The sequence below is a fragment of the Canis lupus genome, chromosome X, assembly GCF_003254725.2.
Source record: "Canis lupus dingo isolate Sandy chromosome X, ASM325472v2, whole genome shotgun sequence".
NCBI classification, from domain to species: domain Eukaryota; kingdom Metazoa; phylum Chordata; class Mammalia; order Carnivora; family Canidae; genus Canis; species Canis lupus.
Window position 1 is genome coordinate 108,108,632 of NC_064281.1, and position 14,421 is coordinate 108,123,052.

The following is a 14,421-nucleotide window of genomic DNA, read 5'->3' on the forward strand; positions in this document are numbered from 1 at the left end:
CTTGAAATTGGGCTATTATTTCATGCTTAATTTACAGAAATTTATTTAAACTATGTCCAGATTTAAAAAGAATACAATTTAATACCAGTTTATTCTTGAGAAAATTCAGATTGAGTCAGAGAATAAAAGGAAATTATTGGGATTTGAGCAGATCTTGTGAAGTATACTGCTGGGTACCCTGAAGAGCTTTTTTTGATCTTGACACCTCTTGCTATTGGACCTTATTTCACTTCAAGCTCTAGACCTCTCTTTCCATGAAAAAGGATGTCTTGGTGATACTAACTGAATAAAAACTCATGTTGCAGGACTTTTGCGTGTTGGACAGGGGGTCAGTGAGGAGAAGTTATAGAATTATAAAGAGGGGTGGAAATAGAGGAAACCATATGCATGTTGATTAGCATGTGGCTGTACTTGCTTGGAAATTTGTGAAATGGAATAAAGAAAATGTCACTTAAAAATGGAGTTGGGAAGCCAGAGAGGGGAGCTCACATATATCACACCTTACAGCCCTTTGCAGAAACGACAGAGCCATACCTTGCATTCCTAACAAGAAGCCTACTTTACTAACCCCCAGCAAGAAGAAGGGAGGTTTTCTCCTTGCCTGGCAACAGCCTAGCCAATGAGACTGTCACAACTCAGCCAATGAAAAAGCATTCCACTTCGAGCTCCCAGTATACTCCAATGGACATTTTATCACAACTCCTCCAAATTCCCTCTTTCCTCTGTAAAAGAGCAATCCCCTCCTTGTTCTCCTGACTTGCCTATGGTTTTGTAGCAGCTTGTGTATCCTGAATTGCAACTGTCTACTATTCTCAAACCCATGTTGCTGGTAAAATAACTGACTTTTATTTTTAAGGCTAATAAATTCTAGGAGCACAGCACTAAAGAGGGCCTCCTAAGGGAAAAGGAGGGCAAGATATATTGAATTTTCAAGTGTCAGCAAGTGGTACCACTGACCATCAACTTTTGGTTTATTCTTCTCATGTATCAAGTCCAGAATCCGTAGCTGGTGCAGTAGCTTCTTGAGGCATGCTATCAGGATCCAAGTGCCTTGAGTTTATCCACTGTACCACCCAGAAAAAGGGTCTGCCTTCCTTAGGGCAAAAAAATGGCACCAGTACTCCTAAGTTTCATGTATGTGCTCTTGGATGTAGCAGGATGTAGCAAAGACAAAGGTTCATGCTTGCCAGACCTGCTTTCTTTTTTTTTTTTTTAAAGATTTATTTATTTATTTATTCATGATAGACACAGAGATTGAGAAAGAGGCAGAGACACAGGAGGAGGGAGAAGCGGGCCCCATGCCGGGAGCCCGACGTGGGACTCGATCCCGGGACTCCAGGATCGCGCCCTGGGCCAAAGGCAGGCGCCAAACCGCTGAGCCACCCAGGGATCCCCAGACCTGCTTTCTTATATCAAACACCTGGTAGCTTTGTTAAGCAGACTTCTATTTGTATCTCTTTTTGTTATCAACTACAGTCACCATGTTATACATTAGATCCTTATTTCTATCAAGATCATTTGTATTAGATCCTCACTTGTACAAGTTCCACTTTTATCTCTAAAATTGCTGGAGCTGTTATATGGCTACCTTTAGCTGGGGAACTATTCTTAACTAGGCACATTATCATCCTCATTCAAAGTGAGCTTCTGCTAATGTGGAAGATTCAATAGGTGCTCTGTATAATGACAAAATCCTCTGTAGCAATTATGCTAAGTTTCTGAATTACTGATCTGGAAAAATGCTCACACTATAATGTCATGTGAGAAGCAGGACAGAAAGCATATACAATATAATCTTAATTTTGTTTAAAAAATATAATTTATATACATACATACCCCACGTGTGGGAGTTCCAAAATGTTAGTAGTAGCTATTATCTATAGAGTTAGAATCATGTCAAAGAAGTATTGATAGACAAAATTTTTATCATACTAAATTTTTTCTGAATTCTCTGAACTTTCTATAATGAGCCTGTATTATCTTTAAATAGAAAAAAAAGTCACTTTAAAAAACACCCCATAAGCTCTTGAAGACTAAGTCCAAAATATTTACTTATGCAGGTTCATCTTCATTGTCAAAAGAAAGGAGGGAACTGTTTTTTATTTGCTTTTGTGAGTTCTTTTTAACCGAGTCCTGATTATTTATTTCATCTTCTTTTGCCTTCCTCTTTTTTCAAGTTGCTGTTAAACCTGAGTATTTTTCATCTGATGAACGCTTGACTGGTTTCTGATAAATGATTCTTCCATCAACAGCAGCTGGTTCTTCATCTGCTTTCGCAGCTTTTATTTCTGCTTTAATTTTCATGACTTCTTCAACTGACAGGTCTCCCTTTTTTAAAACCACCACTTGGGGCTGCTGTTCATCTTCTTTGTCACTGTGATCACCATCATCATCTGGGAGCTGAAGCTGGGTTCTCTTGGTTTCCACGGTGGGCCCTTCCCTGAAGCCGACACATTCCTTGAAGCAGGAGAGGAACGCCGGCTCAGCTGGCCCCACGTATGAAACCTGGTTCCTCTTGCTCCTAGCTGAGTAATATTCCATTGTATACATATACAACATCTTCTTTATCCATTCATCTTTCCATGGACACCAAGGCTCCTTCCACAGTTTGGCTATAGTGAACATTGCTGCTATAAACATTGGGGTGCAGGTGTCCCGGCGTTTCACTGTATCTGTATCTTTGGGGGTAAATCCCCAGCAGTGCAATTGTTGTAGGGTAGCTCTATTTTTAACTCTTTGAGGCATCTCCACACAGTTTTCCAGAGTGACTGCACCAGTTCACATTCCCACCAACAGTGCAAGAGGGCCCCCCTTTCTCCACATCCTCTCCAACATTTGTTGTTTCCTGTCTTGTTAATTTTCACCATTCTCACTGGTGTGAGGCGGTATCTCATTGTGGTTTTGATTTGTATTTCCCTGATGGCAAGTGATGTGGAGCATTTTCTCATGTGCTTGTTGGCCATGTCTATGTCTTCCTCTGTGAGATTTCTGTTCATGTCTTTTGCCCATTTCATGATTGGATTGCTTGTTTCTTGGGTGTTGAGTTTAATAAGTTATTTATAGATCTTGGATACTAGCCCTTTATCTGATACGTCATTTGCAAATATCTGTAGGTTGCCTTTGAGTTTTGTTGACTGTTTCTTTTGCTGTGCAGAAGCTTTTTCTCTTGATGAAGTCCCAATAGTTCATTTTTGCTTTTGTTTTCCTTGCCTTCATAGATGTATCTTTTTTTAAAGATTTTTATTTATTTATTCATGAGAGACACTGAGAGAGAAAGAGAGAGGCAGAGACACGAGCAGAGGGAGAAGTAGGTTCCACGCAGGGAGCCCGACCTGGGACTCGATCCCAGGTCTCCAGGATCAGGCCCTGGGCTGAAGGTGGCGCCAAACCGCTGAGCCACCTGGGCTGCCCTTCACAGATGTATCTTGCAAGAAGTTGCTGTGGCCAAGTTAAAAAAGGATGTTGCCTGTGTTCTCCTCTAGGATTTTTTTAAATAATAAATTTATTTTTTATTGGTGTTCAATTTGCCAACATACAGAATAACACCCAGTGCTCATCCTGTCAAGTGCCCCGCTCAGTGCCCGTCACCCATTCACCCCCACTCCCCGCCCTCCTCCCCTTCCACCACCCCTAGTTCGTTTCCCAGAGTTAGCAGTCTTCATGTTCTGTCTCCCTTTCTGATATTTCCTCCCCATTTCTTTTCCCTTCCCTTCTATTCCCTTTCACTATTATTTATATTCCCCAAATGAATGAGACCATATAATGTTTGTCCTTCTCCAATTGACTTATTTCACTCAGCATAATACCCTCCAGTTCCATCCACGTTGAAGCAAATGGTGGGTATTTGTCATTTCTAATGGCTGAGTAATATTCCATTGTATACATAAACCACATCTTCTTTATCCATTCATCTTTCAGTGGACACCGAGGCTCCTTCCACAGTTTGGCTATTGTGGACATTGCTGCTAGAAACATCGGGGTGCAGGTGTCCCGGCGTTTCATTGCATCTGTATCTTTGGGGTAAATCCCCAACAGTGCAATTGCTGGGTCGTAGGGCAGGTCTATTTTTAACTCTTTGAGGAACCTCCACACAGTTTTCCAGAGTGGCTGCACCATTTCACATTCCCACCAACAGGGCAGGAGGGTTCCCTTTTCTACGCATCCTCTCCAACATTTGTGGTTTCCTGCCTTGTTAATTGTCCCCATTCTTACTGGTGTGAGGTGGTGGATTCTTCTCTCACATTTAGATCTTTCATCCATTTTGAGTTTATCTTTGTGTATGGTGTAAGAGAATGGTCCAGTTTCATTCTTCTGCATGTGGCTGTCTAATTTTCCCAGCACCATTTATTGAAGAGACTGTCCTTTTTCCAGTGGATAGTTTTTCCTGCTCTGTCGAATATTAGTTGACCATAGAGTTGAGGACCCATTTCTGGGCTCTCTATTCTGTTCCATTGATCTAGGTGTCTGTTTTTATGCCAGTACCACACTGTCTTGATGATCACAGCTTTGTAGTACAACTTGAAATCTGGCATTGTGATGCCCCCGGCTCTGGCTTTCTTTTTCAATATGCCCTGGCTACTCAGGGTCTTTTCTGGTTCCACACAAATCGTAAGATTATTTGTTCCAACTCTGTGAAGAAAGTCCATGGTATTTTGATAGGGACTGTATTGAACGTGTAAATTGCCCTGAGTGACATTGGCATTTTCACAATATTAATTCTTCCAATCCATGAGCATGGAATATTTTTCCATCTCTTTGTGTCTTCCTCAATTTCTTTCAGAAGTGTTCTGTAGTTTCTAGGGTATAGATCCTTTACCTCTTTGGTTAGGTTTATTCCTAGGTTTCTTATGCTTTTGGGTGCAGTTGTACATGGGATAGACTCTTTAATTTTCTTTCTTCAGTCTCATTGCTAGTGTATAGAAATGCCACTGATTTCTGGGCATTGAATTTGTATCCTGCTACATTGCCAAATTGCTGTATGAGTTCTAGCAATCTTGGGGTGGGTCTTTTGGGTTTTCTACATACACTATCGTGTCATCTGCAAAGAGGGAGAGTTTGACGTCTTCTTTGCCATTTTGAATGCCTTTTATTTCTTTTAGTGGTCTGATTGCTGAGGCTAGGACTTCTAGTACTGTGTTGAATAGCAGTGGTGAGAGTGGACATCCCTGTTGTGTTCCTGATCGTAGGGGAAAGGCTCTCAGTCTTTCCCCATTGAGAATGATATTTCCTGTGGGCTTTTCATAGATGGCTTTTAAGATGCTGAGGAATGTTCCCTCTATCCCTACACTCTGAAGAGTTTTGATCAGGAATGGATGCTGCAGGGGATCCCTGGGTGGCTCAGTGGTTTAGCACCTGCCTTCGGCCTAGGGCGTGATCCTGGAGTCCCGGGATCGAGTCCCATATCGGGCTCCATGCATGGAGCCTGCTTCTCCCTTTGCCTGTGTCTCTGCCTCTCTCTCTCTCTCTCTCTCTCTGTCTCTCTCTCTGTCTCTCATGAATAAATAAATAAAATCTTAAAAAAAAAAGGAATGGATGCTGCATTTTGTCAAATGCTTTCCCTGCATCTATTGAGAGGATCAGATGGTTCTTGTTTTTTCTTTTGTTGATGTGATTTATCACGTTGATTGTTTTACGAGTGTTGAACCAGCCTTGCATCCCAGGGATAAATCCCACTTGGTTATGGTGAATAATCTTCTTAATGTGCTGTTGGATCCTATTAGCTAGTATCTTGTTGAGAATTTTTGCATCCGTGTTCATCAGGGATATTGGTCTATAATTCTCCTTTTCGGTGGGGTCTTTGTCTGGTTTTGGAATTAAGGTGATGCTGGCCTCGTAAAACAAGTTTGGAATTATTCCGTCCCTTTCTATCCTTTAGAACAGCTTTAGCAGAGTAGGTATTATTCCTTCTTTAAACATTTGATAGAATTCCCCTGGGAAGCCATCTGACCCTGGACTTTTGTGTCTTGGGAGGTTTTTGATGACTGCTTCAATTTCCTCCCTGGTTAGTGACCTCTTCGGGTTTCTATTTCTATTTCTTCCTGTTCTAGTTTTGGTAATTTGCGGGTTGCCAGAAATTTATCCATTTCTTCTAGATTGCCTAATTTGTTGGCATATAGCTGCTTATAATACGTTTTTAAAACCGCTTGTATTTCCTTGGTATTGGTTGTGATCCCTCCTCTTTCATTCATGATTTTATTAACTTGAGTCTTTTTTCTTTTTAATAAGGCTGGTTAATGGTTTATCTATTTTATTAATTCTTCAAAGAACCAACTCTTGGTTTTGTTGATCTGTTCTACAGTCCTTCTGGTCTATATTTCATTGAGATCTGCTCAAATCTTTATTATCTGTCTTCTTCTGCTTGGTGTAGGTTTTATTTGCTGTTCTTTCTCCAGTTCCTTTAGGTGCAAGGTTAGCTTGTGTATTTGAGTTTTTTCCAATTTTTTGAGGGATGCTTGTATTGATTGCGATGTATTTCCCTCTTGGGACCGCTTTTGCTGTATCCCAAAGATTTTAAACAGTTGCATCTTCATTTTCATTAGTTTCCATGAATCTTTTTAATTCTTCTCTAATTTCCTGGTTGACCCATTCATCTTTTAACCTCCACATGTTTGAGTTTCTCCCAAATTTCTTCTTGTGATTGAGTTCTAGTTTCGAAGCATTGTGGTCTGAAAATATGCAAGGGACAATCCCAATCTTTTGGTATCAGTTGAGACCTGATTTGTGACCCAGTATGTGGTCTATTCTGGAGAAAGTTCCATGTGCGCCTGAGAAGAATGTGTATTCATTTGCGTTCGGATGGAAAGTTCTGTATATATCTGTTAAATCCATCTGGTCCAGTGTATCATTTAACGCCCTTGTTTCTTTGGTGATGTTGTGCTTAGAGGATCTGTCATTTGCAGAAAGCGCCATGTTGAAGTCTCCTACTATTAGCATAATATTATCTAAGCATGTCTTTCCTTTGGTTATTAATTGATTGATATATTTGGCAGCTCCCACAGTAGGGGCTGTGAATAAATATTCATGCTTGTTAGGTCCTCTTGTTGGATAGATCCTTTAAGTATGATATAGTGTCCCTCTTCATGTCTTACTACAGTCTTTGGGATAAACTTTAATTTATCTGATATGAGGATTGCTACCCCCGCTTTCTTTTGAGGACCATTTGAATGGTAAATGGTTCTCCAAACTTTCATTGAAAATGAAAGGCTGGAGTGTCCTTAGGTCTAAAATGAGTCTCTTGTAGACAGCAAGTAGATGGGTCTTGCTTTTTCTATCCAGTTCAAAACCCTGAGTGCATCTTTTGATGGGATCATTTAGCCCATTCATGTTCAGAATAACTATTGAATGATATGAATTTAGTGTCATCATAATACCTATTCAGGCCCTGGTTGTTGTGGATTATTTCTTTGGGCTTCCTCTTTCTTTTACAGGGCCCCCTCTTAATATTTCTTGCAGAGCTGGTTTGGTGGTCACATGTTCTTTCAGTTTCTGCCTATCTTGGAAGCTCTTTATCTCTCCTTCTATTCTGAATGAGAGCCTTGCTGGATAAAGTATTCTTGGCTGCATGTTCTTCTCATTTAGAACCCTGAATATATCATGGCAGCCCTTTCTGGCCTGCCAGGTCTCTGTGGAGAGGTCTGCTGTCAATCTGATATTTCTCCCCATATAACTTAGGAATGTCTTGTCTTTTGCTGCTTTAAGGATTTTCTCTCTATCTTTGAAATTTGCAAGTTTCACTATTAAATGTCGAGGTGTTGAACAGTGTTTATTGATTTTGGCGGGTGGGGGGAACCTTTCTATCTCCTGGATCTGAATGCCTGTTTCTCTCCCCAAATTAGGGAAGTTCTCAGCTATGATTTGTTCAAATATGCTTTCTGGCCCTCTGGCCCTCTCAGCGCTCTCTGGAACCCCAAGTATACGTAGATTCTTCCTCCTTAGGCTACCATTTATTTCCTTTAACCTTTCCTCATTGTCTGTTAATTGTTTTTCTCTTTTTTCCTCAGCTTCCTTTCTTGCCATCAATTTGTCTTCTATGTCGCTCACTCTTTCTTCCACCTCATTAACACTAGCCATTAGGACATCCAGTTTGGATTCCATCTCATTTAATTGGTTTTTAATTTCTGCCTGATTAGATCTAAATCCTGCAGTCATGAAGTCTCTAGAGTCCTTTATGCTTTTTTTCCAGAGCCACCAGTAGCTTTATAACTGTGCTTCCGAATTGGCTTTCTGACATCAAATTGTAATCCATATTTTTTAACTCTGTGGCAGAGAGTACTGTTTCTGATTCTTTCTTTTGTAGTGAATTCTTCCTTCTAGTCATTTTGATCAGTGCAGAGTGGCTATATGAGTGGGCTGAGTCAAGAATATCAACCATGATGTAAGTAAATTCCACTCTAGATGATTCTGATGAGGTCAGAGACCAGAAAATTAAAACGAAGATCAGAACGAAGTAAAACAAAAGGACCTCTGAATTGAAAAACAAATTTTAAAATAAAGTAGTAAAAAATAAAAGGCCAAGAATCCCAAAGAAGAAAAAAAAGAAAAAGAAAAAAAGAAGAAAAAAATGTAAAGAGGAAAAAGAGAAAAAAGAAAAAAATTTTAAAAAGGGGAGGGGACTGGGGGATGGTGGTGGTGAAGAAGTTGTAGTGGAGGGAGAATGTAGTCTACCTGAGAGGTCCTAGAGGGTGATCCTCTTGGTTCTTAGTGTATTAAGTTCTGTATGTTAGAAGATGGTCAATCCTAAATTTATATAAACCAGCAATACTTATAGAAAGCCCCATCAATGACCACCAAAACACAAACAAGATAAAACAGGGGGGCAAAATGGAAATGAAGAGAGAATATAATCTCACAGAATGAACCAGCATGGTATTCCACTTGGTTCTGGGTGTATGGTGGTCATGTTTCAAAAGGTATTAACTTCTGCCATTGTAGAACAAAACAAGGTAGAGGAAACAAAAAAACAGAAAACAAAACAACAACAACAACAAAAACATACCTCATGTATCTCCCAAAATTAAATGAATGTGTTGAAGGGCATCTAGAAGTGGAAAATATATCTAAGACATATAATTTTAGAAATAATGAAAGTCAAAAAGGAAGATGCTTAAAAAACAAGAGTTGATAAAATATTGTAGTTAAGGTGGGAGTAGACAAAAAAAATATTGGGAATTTTTGGGAATTTTTAGTCTGATATAAAAACGAGTTGTACCAGAAAAGGGGGGAAAAAGAGAGGGGTACCCTCTCGTTCTGTAACTACTGTAAATCCCTCAACTTCCCCTGGAGCTTTCCAGCACTGTTTGGTCAAGGACTTGCTCTTACCCTGTCCTTCCAGCTGGTCTTCTGGGGGAGGGGCCTGCTGTGCTGATTCTCAGGTGTGTCTACCTGGTGCAGCTGCCCCCTCCCCACCCCGCCGGATGGTGCCGGACTCAGTGGGAGCTGCTTATCTTGTGAGGCCTCTGTTCCCTCGGGGCCGGCTTTCCCAGGTCACAGTGACACCAGGAGGAACAACTACACTGGCTGTGGCCAGGTCTCCAGCTCTGGAGTCAGCTCCCCACTAGTAAATAACGCAGTCACCCTGTCAGCACTGGCTTAGATGCTCCCAGCGTGGTGCAGGTGCACTGATCTGTGCAGCTTTGGGGTGCCTGGCGGCAGGAGAGTCCTTGCTGTCCTGTGCCCTCCCCACCTCCGCCTGTGAGGTGGGGTGGGGAGCGCAGAATCCTGGGCGTGTCCCCCGGCCCCCGGCGCCCTGGGATCTGGGGCCTGCTGAAATCGCGCTCCCAGGGCCTCGGCTCCAGAAGGCACCAAGGCGCAGACCCCTCTACCTGGAGCCCCCCATCTGACCCACCAGCTTCTCCCTGCAGGCCCCTGGGCATGCGCTCCAGCCCTTTACTGAGATTGGCCACGGTGTGCGGTTAGCTTTCCCCCGGGTGCACCTCCTCTGTTAGTGACCCGGGGAGACTGGAGGCTTCCCTGCCCCTCCTGCAATTTTGCCCAAGTTCCCTGCTAAGAGCTCCCCCCCCTCCCGGGAAGAATCCAGTGCGGATTTTTTTTTGTTGCCACTTTATTCCTATGCATTTTTTTCCCTATTTTTTCTTTTAAAGATTTTTCTAAAAAACTATGACTATGTTTCTAGGCCATAGTTGTCCTTTCCCCACACCCCCATTCTTGGCATCTGGTACACATTGGTCATCACGTCTGGGTGTGGTTCACTGAGTTGACTTTGAAAGGGAGTGACACAGGGAGCCACAAGAGTCAGGACATCTGTAGTCATTGCAAGCCACCAACTGCTTGCTGACCACACGTGGCTCAGCAGAAACTAGGGAGGAGAACGTGCACTCTCTGCCCTCACGAGCTCTCAATTTAGTTCAAGCCCCCTCTCTGCCCCTAATTTGCTCTAGGGTCGCAAGGGAGTCCCTCACTGTGCTCGTGCCTCAGTTTCCTCGTCTGTTAAGTGTGGGGACTCAAGACACACGACTTCTGAGGGCCTTCACAGTCTTCTGCTGTGTGAGACAATGATTCAGTGAAACTCTGCTTCTTCACGTCACACCATGACACTTCCCTGGCCTATTTAAGGACAGGAAAAATCACACTGACAGCCACATGCCCTGGCCAACAGCTCTAAGTTATGGAAGGACCCGCGCTCAACTCCCACTGTTTTCTTTCATCCTAGTTCGCTTCACACCTCCTTGGATTCTCTTGTGTCCATTCCTTTTCATCCTGAGTCCCCAGACTTTATGAGGAGACACCAATCAGGGCCTCCTCTGAGGAGAGCACCCATAGATGTGTGTGCATGGATGGTGGAAGATGAGCCTACCCTTACCTGAGCTTTCTTCTCTTGGGCAGGGCGGCCCCCAAAACAGCTGAGGAGAAAATAACTGTTGCATATACACCAAGTGCCAGATTACTACTTTATTTTTTAAAAGATTTTATTTATTTATTCATGAGAGACATCAAGAGAGAGGCAGAGACATAGGCAGAGGGAGAAGCAGGCTCTCCACTGGGCAGGGAGACGTATGCGGGACTTGATCCTGGGATCCTGGGATCACAGCCTGAGCCAAACCTCAACCACTGAGCCACTCAGATGCCCCCAGATTACTACTATAAAAGAGAAAAAAGTCTCTTTCCATTTTTCAGTCTAGGTTATTCCAATATTCTCTTCTTCCTATAGGACATTGGAGAATAATGGGATGTAGACAGATGAGAAATATTTCTAATGGTTATTCTCACCTTTTTAATATTGTCATTGAGTTCCTCACTAATACTAGAACTAGAAACTGTTGAATATGACTAATAACAATTCCCTTTCTAGGCATTTCATTTCTTCTTCAGCTGAGAATTAGTTAAAGGGATATATCGTATAGAAATGTGGCCCCGGAGATTTTGATAATGTGAGTCACTCCATCTCTCAGGTGTACACACATTCCCTGAAATGATGAAAAAGCTGCTCTTAGAAACATGTGGATAAGTGACTGTGCTGAACGTAACCCACTCTTCTGGTTTTTCCCTTGAGAGGGAGTTGGCTGTATCTGTACTGTCTTAGCGTCACACAACTTCCATCTTTATGCCTCCCTGGTGATGTGCTATGAAAAGGAAGAAAAGCATTTCATTTTACAGACTTGTTCCATAAGACTTTATTAAACAGTTTGCTATAAAGAGAAGGTGATGAGGTCATGTGGAATAGTGCCCTTGCTATCATCCTACTCTGGTTCAGAAGAGGAAATGCAAAGCCATACATGACTATGAGACTTCTGTATGCTATGTTCAAGGGACAGTATACATGACAAGTTTTATGCCAAGTTACATGAATATTGACATACAAATAAGGATAATTCTGCTCCTTGAGGTGCATTTTTGGGTAGCTAGATAAATGGATCCTTGAAGTAAATTCTATATGGTCTGAGTTATATGGCTGCTTCTTGGCATTGATAGAATTAGCCAGATAATTGCCAACCCTCATATAATTTTGTACCATGGAGTTCACTACCTGAGCTGAACTTTCATGGAGGTTGACCCATTCGTCATACATTGCAGGTTAAGCTAAGAGCATATACAGCCACCCCATGTAACTGGGTCCACCAGTTGTAAGAACCATGAGCATTTGGATCAGGCCCATCTACAGCCATACCACTCTAAATGCGCCCAATCTCATCTGGATCAAGCCCTTACATTTGACTGGCATAAGCCAGGATACAGAGTTAATGGAAGGTGGCATTGCTTTATCCATTAGGATAGCTACCAACCATGCATGGTGCTGCGCAGAAAAATTCTGGAAATAATAATGGTAATAGAAGTTTATTTTGGCTTTGGCTTTAGCCAAAAAAACAAAAGCCCACCTAAAATTCATCTGACTACATGTGATTTTACTAACATTTATTCATGCACTGGAGATTTACCTACTGGGCTTGGCTCATAGACTGTGTCCTCTACTAGAGCTTCTTTTTCTGTTCTGTTGTTATAGTAACTGAACATATAACACAAAAATAATGCTTATCATGTGCTTCTTCAAAAGTTCTTTTTGTTAATTGAGGTATTCATCCACACTGCTCCCTTTGCACACCCTTTGGGGCAACCAAATAATATAAGGCTGAGAAGTGGTCATACACACAATAGAAGAAGAATAAAGGGAAAAAAAGAGAGATTATGGGGATCCCTGGGTAGCTCAGTGGTTTGGCGCCTGCCTTTGGCCCAGGGCGTGGTCCTGGGGTCCTGGGATCAGGTCCCACATCGGGCTCCCTACATGGAGCCTGCTTCTCCCTCTGCCTGTGTCTCTGCCTCTCTGTGTGTGTGTGTGTGTGTATCTCATGAATAAATAAATAAAATCTTAAAAAAAGAAAGAGAAAGAATAGAGTCATTCCATTCCTCTTCACCACACATACACGCATATACACACATGCCTATGCACACACAAGATAAATCAATAGCTTTTATGATGCAAACTAAAGGGAACTTACCTACCTTATTCACCTTAAAGAAGATAAACTCATGACTCAGAAACAGAACACGCAAAAAAAAAAGAAACAGAATATGCTTTTTAAAAATTTTAATTCCAGTGTAGTTTATATAACAGTGTCATATTAGTTTCAGGTGTACAATATAGTGATTCAACACTTCCATGCATTACTCAGCACTCAAGATAAGTGCACTTTTCATCCCCTTTACCTGTTTCCACTTGATAATCTCCCCTCTGATAACCATTTGCCTTCTTTAGTAAGAGTTTTTCAGTTTGTCTCCTTTTTCCCCTTTGATCAAAAAGCATGCTTTTTAATACTCAAATTGCCTGGCAGAGCTAATAGCATATATGTCATACCTTGCCTTTAAAGGGATGGTGTATTACTTTTATATTCCCATTTTAGCATATTTTTCCCAAAGGCTTTTAGATATTTTCTTACTTTTCTTCCCTCAATGGTCCCCTGGACTCTGCATAACCAACTCACCTTGGGTTTCCAGATCAAAGGAAGTAGTGGATGGAGGCCTCTACAATGGATCTTCCCAGGGATCTAGGAGAGCTCCAGTAGCAGGATGGGCCTCTCTGCTCTTCCCTACAATGGCTACTATTCACTGAGTACTACTCTGTGCATACTTCAATGTGAGGCTTTTAACATACTTTATTGAATTTAGTCCTCTTGGCAACCCCAAAAGGTAGGCAGTATTTCTTTTAGTACTTGCTTCTGTAGTTTTATGTCTTAAATGGCAATAAAAAGACAACTAATGTGAAGGAGGTGCTAAGGACAATTATTGGAACTGTGGCTCCAGTTCCAGAGAAATTAAATAATTTGGAAACATGGAAAACATCAATTGCAAAAGTTGCTTAAACTTTGGGATCTCCAACATTTTAAGATAGTTCCTTTAGTTCTCATGCTCTAATATCTGTACCCTTATATGAGCCCTTCCCCTAGAAAGTGGGTGGAGCCTGTTACTTGCTTCCAACCAATAGAATTACAAAGGTGGCAGGATTTTGCAAATGTAACTTAGATCTCTAATCAATTAACTTTGATTCAACCAAAATAAAGATGAATTTGGCTGTGTCTGACCTAGTTGAGTGAGGTTCCAGGCCCTCCCTGAAAGAAGAGACTAGAAGTCAGAGTCTATTCTGCTGGTTTTGAAGAAGAAGCTGCCATGAGTTCTACTGCAGCCAGAAAGTGAATTCTGCCAACAACCATGTGAGCTTGGGAGAGAACTTTGAACTTCAGATGAGATCCCAGCACCAGCCAATACCTGGATGAAACCCTGAGCAGAGCTGGCCCCAGACTCCTGACCCATGAAAAGTGAGATAATACATGGGTGTTGTTTTAATCCACTAAATTTGTGGTCATTTGTTACAAAGAAATAGAAACTGCATATAAAGTTCATGAGCCTTACTCATCTCTTCTATTAAAAAAAAAAAAAAGAGGAGAAATGCCAACTAGTCACACCTCCAGAAGA

The 14,421-nt window shown here is 41.6% G+C and overlaps 1 pseudogene; it reads right to left on the bottom strand.

The window, feature by feature from the left end:
- Positions 1-2,004: 2,004 nt before the first annotated feature.
- LOC112668550 (uncharacterized protein KIAA1143 homolog) lies at positions 2,005-2,541 on the bottom strand (annotated as a pseudogene).
- Between the last annotated feature and the right edge of the window lie 11,880 nt (positions 2,542-14,421).